This window comes from Puntigrus tetrazona, chromosome 22 (genome assembly GCF_018831695.1).
Source record: "Puntigrus tetrazona isolate hp1 chromosome 22, ASM1883169v1, whole genome shotgun sequence".
Lineage (NCBI taxonomy): Eukaryota > Metazoa > Chordata > Actinopteri > Cypriniformes > Cyprinidae > Puntigrus > Puntigrus tetrazona.
Window position 1 is genome coordinate 1,448,640 of NC_056720.1, and position 7,874 is coordinate 1,456,513.

General features: G+C 37.9%; 1 protein-coding gene and 1 pseudogene across 1 annotated transcript in view; one reads left to right on the forward strand and one right to left on the reverse strand.

Annotated features, from left to right (window-relative positions):
* LOC122327901 overlaps window positions 1-7,874 on the forward strand; it is a 359,865-nt gene that overhangs the window by 287,297 nt on the left and 64,694 nt on the right.
* Window positions 879-7,874, reverse strand: part of LOC122328025 — a 22,713-nt pseudogene continuing 15,717 nt past the window's right edge.

Sequence of the window (7,874 nt, forward strand, 5' to 3'; positions counted from 1 at the left end):
AAGGTTTTACAGTTTGGTCTGTGTAATAATGTTTAAATACATTTAACTCTTCTTGTTGTCTTCTAAAAAGGATGACGTGTAACCAAATGTACAAAACACTAGTGGCGCAGCTGACTGCAGGACTTCATTCTCACCAAAGACCAGTGTGATAAGAAACTAGTTCCTGTGAAGACAGTCCTAAAAATACTGTTCAGTATTTTAACGATCACGGCTCATCTGTGAAGACGTACTATAAGACACAGCAAACAATGGATATAGAGGATATTTATCAAAATGTTGATCGCAGAAATATTAAGAGCTCAACTGGACACCAAACTCAGAGTCACGACCAGGATGAAAGAAAAGATCTAAAACACAGTAAGTAAAAAAATACTAGAAGATGGTACGGTTAAAAGTGTATTAACATGTATTTTTATAAATTTTTTCAAAGTTCAAAAACTATAGTATGTTGTTCTGACAATTGCTTAGAATAAGTTTAGTTATACAAGAGTTCAAATAACTAAAAAGAACAATAGGGTACTTGATCCTTCACTTTAAGTTTACTCATGACTGATTCCCAAAGTGCATTACAACATACTACATTATGCAATTGGTTTGTTTTACAGTTGTTGCTCTAGAGCTAATAAAATGGTTATTGTTACAATAATAAAGATTCATTAAGTTTAATTGTTACCTTTGTTGTGAATCATGTGCGTTAAAAGTGTACTTTCCCATTTTAAGTTTAAAAGGAGTATACTAATAGTACTCTTGAATAATCTTTTTCTAAGGGTAAATATAAACAAGCATTCAAAAAATTGCATATCGCCGTCAATAATAAATCAGTACTTGCTAAAAGTTTGTTGTTTTGGAATAGTGAATAAGGGGATGATCAGAACAGGTGATCTTGCCCAACCATATTTATTATGGAAATTTGCTTAGACGTGCATGTGTCACAATAACAGATTGGCGGTGTAACAAGTCATGCTTAGGTATACATTAATTCACCACTGAGCAACAGGATAATGGCAAATGACATGGGATAAAACATCAGCAATCAAAATGAACAGATAACTCATGTTTAACATACATGCAAGTTGAAAATGAAGCTACACTGATTTTTCTGTTTTGTAATGTTTCATTCAGTCACTAAGCATCTTGAAGCAATAGTCGTGTGACGTATTAGCTGCAGCCGAAGCGCAGATCCTGCTGGAGACTCAACATGCCTTTGTATTTTTCCTTCAGTTCAGCGCTAGTCTTGCTCTCCTGCAAGCTGGGCCAAAACTCCAGCCATGTCCTCTCGCCCAGAGCATACTGACCGCTGGGAAGAAGAGCACGTTAAAGTAGGGCTTACGTCAAAACAGACAAAATGAGGCTATTATAAAATGTGGCGTATTCGCAAAAATCAGTGATATCTGCTTCACAGCACTGCCGGCTCAAGAAAATACTACTTTAGTCTTTCTACTTGGGCTTAATTCAATGTCTTTGTAATTAGTTGCAAAAGTCGCTAGCAAATTTCTCAATAAAAATCGCTACACAACTAATCCTACACCGCACCAGCATGTATGCAGTTTTAATTAAAAGAGATACATTTGACCTTTCGTAAAAGTCTTTCGTATTTCAGGCTCTTATAGATGCACATTCACAGATCAGGATCGCAGGACAAACACACTTACATTTTGCGAACCAGTTGGACGTCATCGGCCTGGCCCATGATCAGATAGCTGCTACCTCGCTTCAGGTTCAAAGCTTCTTTGCACGAGCTCTGTAAAGAGAAGGTACGCTGCTCTCCCTCCACGTCTATTTCTAGACCTACACAAATTCGCCAGTTAGCACAAAACAACCAATGTACGGTACGATAAAAACCATTGCGAGCAGACGTGGCTTGTTATTCTCGGATTAAACTTGTACTAAGTTATCAGAAGAACCTCTGTGAATCACTTTGCGTCTTACTGCTGGCCAATTATAACGGCAGGATTTACAAACGTTGACACGCTGTGGTTGGGGCGAGGAGTTATACCTCTTTTGAGGGCAAGGTCAATCCTCATATCGTAGTAGACCGTTAAGTCATCCTCGCGTTCTCTCAAAACAACAGCTTTGTAAACTGTAAAAATAGATCAGATGTGGCTTTATTAATTGATTGAATAGATTGATTTAGCATCTTACTGATGCCCAGGTTAACTAATAATTATAAAAAATATGAAAACACGATCACTCATTGCACCAAAGCATGCACACACATAATAAATTACCGTAATTTATTTTAGAATCGCAGGCTTTTTTATTACGATGAGCCTCAATAATGTTCTCCTTCTTTTGAAGACTGCAGTTTTCTGTTTGGGAAAATGGAATGAAAAATGAACTTGTAGATTAACTTTAGGCCTGTAAGTTTTTATGCTTTTTAAGCCCTTATTATTATTGTTATTATTATGAAACACGCTACCTTCGGCACACTGACAGACATCGTTCTTACAGATTTTCTGAAGGGCTCCCTCCTTCTTGGTTGGATGATAAAACTTCACACAGCGATTTTCTAAACACGGAAGACAGTTGTGAAGTAATATTGCAGTTACAGTTAAAAGCAAATCACTTTGAGTTAATAAAAGTGTCAAGAGCCCAATGAAAGCAAACACTGATCTGCATGATGGCGATGGTTTTAACCAACAAAGGCATTAGATAACAACACATCATATTTTCTAATTCTCAATAACAGCAGGCGTTCATTACTAAAGCACAATCGAATTAATGTACTTTCTAAACCCTGAACTTTACACCGGACTTTAATGCAGCAACATGTCTAAATGCAATTGATTTAATAAGATGTTGAAAATACGTCCACGATGATCACATTTTAACCGAATTTCTACAGGAAAAAACTTTCATTGTGGCTCTTTAGGGGATGTCCGAAAAGACTTGCTCAGTGGGAAAGAATAAAATATTAAGTAACATTGTGATTTCACAGTGCGTCAAGTTACCAAACAAACACACAAATGCAAGCATGACCTCCACAAAGTGTGCCAACGATCCTACAGTATCCTTCTCATTCGGTGTGACAGCCTTCGAACCAGCCCCAAACACCAGTCTCACTTTCCTTTCAATGTCCGATAGAGTAAATACACAAGTGTGATGGCATAAACCAATAACACACGTTTGCCTGCACTTCAGCTTCATACCTATAGAGTAGTATTCATACACAGTGACTGCTGCTGGTTGAAGGAAGCCTCCGTTCATTATTCTGTGCAGCCGGAATGAAATCTTATCGTTCCTTGTATGAGAAACCTGCCGAGTGTGAAAGTAATGATGGCGTCTTTTTAAAACATGGAAACACTTTTATGTTGGTGCTTTCAACGTAAACCTGACTCACGGACCTTGTCCAAGTAGATGATGAGGGATCCTCGCTCTGAAAGCTGCTTGTTCATCTCAAATTTCTGAATCATTCTGTCACGTCCGGTTGACAGCTGCCAAACGAAACGACTTAGTTTTGGAGAGTCTGACATCCAAAATGTACATTTCGTCAAAAGCTAATGCGATTCATACCGCCTTAAGATCATTCTCATCCACAACGAATCCCGTCAGTAATGATACGTCCAATATAGACATGGAGGCGTCTCTGTTACCAGACAGATATCTGTGGAGTCATCAAAGCAAATGTAAGCTTTCTTTGAAATATTAAGAGGTTCAGAAAGATCTCCTAAACTCTCACTCCATTTGATTATACTGGGCTGGTAAAAATAGATTTTGAGAATGCTTACAGAAAGAAAGAAGGAGACACCTTTTTGTAAAACTGAAATTTGAAATTTTAACTTTGATATTCAGTTTATTAGGTAATAAAAATGATTTAAATGCACATATTTGCACACCTGGTATTGATAATGAGTTTGTAGGTCTCAATCGCTCCTTGATATGTCACTAAAAAAAAAAAAAGAAAGACAATGTTCCTGTTATTTTCCATATTTCTTAGCTGCTTTGCATATTTAATCTGCCAAATAAATAAATGTGAATGTATACAAGATAGTAACGGGCAATTATTTAAAAACCGTCAAGACATACCTCAAGCTTTTTTGCTAACTTTTGTTAAGTTATATTATATTACCTTTATTATCCCTTTCAAAAGCCAAAGCAAGCTCAAAGTTCTTGCAAGTGCTTTTGCTTTCTTTTGGTTTTGCATAGTACTCAGACACAATCTACAGAGGAGAAAACAAAACGAAACAAAACACAATTAAAGGCAGTCTCTAAGGTTTAATGTAAGGTCAGAATTCTCTCTTTTTTTGCCTTCTTCAGTCACTCACGGTTACAGAGGCCTTTCCAAAACCCCTGGTGCTGATGGTGATCTGCCTATTAGATGGAATCTGTGGATTAAATTAATAAATACATACATACTTCATTCATCTTGATAAAGGGCATCGAATGTAGATGATTAATATAAGACTGAGAAATAAAAGTTTCAGGCGTACATCAGTGACCACAGTCTTTACTGCATAAGTGAAGTATACACTAATCCTTGGATTAATACACTTAATCCTTGTTTAATTCTTGGTTTGATTAAAATTAATGACCCGGACAGAAGCTGACATATTAGGCTGTGGTCACTTTAAGCCACTATAATGATACTCATTTGTTCTTGTTAACTGTTGATGTTCACTTTACAGAACCGACCACAGGGCCTTTAGCGCCGCTTTAGAAATAAAAATACAGTACGAGCTATTTAAAAGGGTTGTGTCTTATAAGACGTGATGTAAGCAAAGTCTTTTCTGTGCGCCATTCAGCAAACAGTACCACAATCAGTGCTACAAGATGCAGTACGAAAGGCCATCATGTTTAAGTGAAAACCTATTTTACTCACCTTTCCTGTTTGAGTGAGATGAGTGTTGTCTTTGGTGAACTTCCACACAATCGGCAACGGGCTGCCATCCACTTTTACCGTCATCTCCAGATCTAAGTGCTTTATTTCTTTAACGCTAATCCTGTACTCGGCTACAGCCTGAAACACCATGATGGTGGCCTGGGATGGAGGAGACAAATTTAAAGGATTTTTTCATGAGGCTTCAGCTTTTTGGCCTTTAATCGTTTACGGTGATGCTCATGCTGGATGTAGACTACAAACCTGAGTGGTGCCGTATCCTCCGTTGTACTGCCTCTGGTTGTTTAGCCAGTTTACGATGGGAGCCGTATTCTGAAAGTCTTGAGTTTTAACAAGAGCCAAAAGCGCATAGGCCGAAGCCTCTAAAGTAAAGCTAATGCTCCCAGCAGGCCAGTGACTTCCATCTGTTTGGGATTAATGCAACTTAGTTTTATGTGTGTAGCACTTTTCGACATACAGATTGTTATAAAGCATCTACATTTGCTGAGAGCAGATTGTTGACTTTTAATTTCATACTGCGTTGCGTTGTTGATATGAAATGCATTTTTGTTAAGCATCTTCATCACTTAACTTTGATACCTAGACAAGAAATGCTAATGCTGTTAGGGTGAAATGACATTTAAACATTTAAGTACAAGTAAACAGACAAAGTACATTGTTAGGTTAAACCGATCATTCACATGAATTTAACAGAGATGGCTGTATCTTTACCTGCAGAGGCTTTTCTCAACAGGGCTTGTTTGTCGAGCGCATTTCCATTGGCAAGAGCATAAGATACCATAGCCACGGCGTAAGGATTTGTCAGCCCATGTAACTGAGATCTGAGGTACGCAACGGCTTTATATATGCTACTGTCAAGACTCTAAAAAAACAAGCAAACAGTTGATTTGGGAGCGGCATAAACAGGTGAACGAAGTGAGCTAGAAGCACGTTAACGTTTTCAAGGGATGCATTTAACTCAAAGACTGGCAGGACTCACAAAGACTTGGCCGGCACAGAGGTTTCTCCCCTCCTGCAGGGCAATGAGCACGAAAGCCGTCATGGATGCTTGTGAATTTCCCCCATGTACGTTCCCCTGTGCACAGTGAGGTAATAGCGATATTTTAAAATAAAGGAGCTAGTAAAGGCAGGTCACAATTAACCTTGTTTTGTGAAAATTTGACCATCAATGAGAAACAGAACAAAATATAGTTTCACCAAATAAACATTCAGGAACAAAGAAATCTCTCGACACAAATTACCAACCAAGTTACTAATAAACTTGGTTGGTGTTCAGCGGTTACTTCTGTGTTGGTGGAGAACTGTTTTTTTGTCAAAAAATGGTTTTGGACAGCACTTAGGTTCGTCTGTTTGCTAGCTATTAGAACAGCGCTGTTTATTTTATCATCTTTATTACCTTATTTGATTAAAAATTGTGGTATGGTAAGTATAATGTAAAACTGTGGTAAGCATAATGACGCTTCAAGATTTAGAAGATAAAGTAAAGCATCAGGTTTACTTTGGTAGTTAAACAAATGCTTGCATGTTAATGCTGCTGTGTAAAATGATCTATGTTGGAATTCATCCTTCATATTCCAGCTTAATCTGCTTGTTTTGCAATTTTTTGCCCCATACAAAGAAAAAAGAATAACTTAAAGCTTCAAAATTGCTGCATCAAAATGCTATGGCGTTGTGACACATATAGTACATATATTTTATTTCAGTTTGTTCCTTAAACAAATCTCCTATGGGCTTAAACTGTTCTTACTCACAGTCATCTCTCCATGAATTACAGGGGCATCTTCTCTGAAAACACCATTCGGTAACTGCTTGTTCACTATGAGCCAATTGAGAGCAGAGCAGATCACATTTCGGTCTATGTGTACAATGTTACTGGCCATGGCAAATACTTTAGCAACATATGCTGTCAACCTTTAGGAGAAAAAAAAAGCAAAACTGAGTCTTAACAATGGTAGGATTCCTGATTGACAGTTCTTAATGACCAAACGTATTAGTTACCAGGTGCTGCTTGAGCGATGCGGCCATGCGGCGTAGGACCCATCATTTTTACGATATGATAGCTGTTTATTGTAACCTGTTTATTAAGAAAATAAGATGAGCATACTTTATACAAATGCGTTGGAGCAGAATAGTTGACTTTGCAGTGTTTCGTTTACCTCTCGAGATGTACGTAACTGCTGTCTGCCTAAGCCCAGACCTCACGGTGTGCCACTGATTGGTTTTGTCCAAGTAATGGGTTGCAATGACTGGCATCGTTAGGCCAATCATGTTCTGCTCCCCACAGCCACCAGGCTGGATAATCAAGGAGCCCATGGCGTGGCCGCTAATAGCCTTCTCTATTGTTATACTTATTACGTCTCCTGTGAGAGTGACACACCGGTAAAAATCAGGCCTGTTTTTATTTGTCAAGTTTGCAGAAGATGTTAGAAGAGTCACCTATTGCTGATACATATGTGATCGCAGGTGTGTTAGGTGCCTGGTCCCTCAGTATAAGGCTCCTGATAACCTCTACATGTTCACCACCTGTTCAAGAAAGACGAGAACCATGCAATCACAGTTTACTCTTATTTGTGCATGCTAGACGTGAATTTCGATCACTGCTGTGGCCGTTATTTAATATCTGTTTGAGACCAGGATAGAAACTGAGGGGGTTTTAAGGGATAGCTCACTCAGGAAAGTTGAATTCTCTTATTAATTATTAATTACAAACACACAGGATCATTCAGAACACAAACAAAAGATATTTTTGATGAAATCTAAGAGCTTTCTGACCCTGCAAGACGGCAAGGAAACTACACGTTCAAGGCCTTGAAATGTAAAATAAAAATTGTCCATGTGACACCAGTGGTTCAGCCGTGAATTTATAAAGCTACTTTTTGCGTGCAAGAAAAATGAAAATAATGAAATTATTGCTATAACAGAATTAAAATTTTTGGGTAAACACTTTAACAACAAGGTCAGAAATTAAGTAGGGCTCAAGACAATACTCATAAAACAGAATGAGAAGAAAACACTTTCAACCACTCCAAAATATTAA